We start from the raw sequence: 916 nt of genomic DNA on the forward strand, positions 1-916 counted from the left end.
CAGGTGAATGCAGCCAGGGAAGTGCACATGGGATGTGGCTATGGAGGATCCTCTTGTATCCCTCCTGGGAAACCTGCATGCTCGATCACCTCTCTGAAATGCCTGTACACCAATGCACACAGTATGGAGAACAAACAGGAAGAACTAGAGATCTGTGTGTGGTCGCAGGGCCATGATCTCATTGCCATTACAGAGACATGGTGGGATAGCTCACATGACTGGAGTGCTGTCATGGATGGCTACGTGCTTTTTAGGAAAGACAGGCCAGGAAAGCGAGGTGGTGGAGTTGCTCTTTATGTGAGAGAGCAACTGGAATGTATTGGGCTCTGCCTAGGGGTGGATGAAGAGCGAGTCAAGAGCTTATGGGTAAGGATCAAAGGGCAGGCTAGCATGGGGGACACTGTTGTGGGTGTTTACTATAGGCCACCTGATCAGGAAGAGGAAGTCCTTCTAGAGTCAGCTGGAAGTAGCCTCACAATCACAGGTCCTGGTTCTCATGGGGGACTTCAACCACCCTGATACTGCTGGAAAGACAACACAGCTAGGCACAAACAGTCCTGGAGATTCCTGCAGAGCATTGGTGACAACTTCTTGACACAGGTGGTGGAGGAGCCAACAAGGAGAGGTGTGCTGCTGGACCTCGTACTAACAAACAAAGAAGGACTGGTGGAAGATGTGAAGGTCGGGGGCAGCCTTGGCTGCAGTGACCACAAGATGGTGGAGTTCAGGATCCTGCGAGGAGGAGGCAGGGCACTAAGTAGGATCGCAACCCTGGACTTCACGAGAGCAAACTTTGGCCTCTTCAGGGACCTACTTGGAGGAATCCCATGGGTGAGGGCCCTAGAAGGAAGGGGCGTTCAAGAGAGCTGGTTAATATTCAAACATCACTTCCTCCAGGCTCAAGAGCGGTGCATCC

The sequence above is a fragment of the Apteryx rowi genome, unplaced genomic scaffold, assembly GCF_003343035.1.
Source record: "Apteryx rowi isolate R43461 unplaced genomic scaffold, aptRow1 scaffold_1009, whole genome shotgun sequence".
NCBI classification, from domain to species: domain Eukaryota; kingdom Metazoa; phylum Chordata; class Aves; order Apterygiformes; family Apterygidae; genus Apteryx; species Apteryx rowi.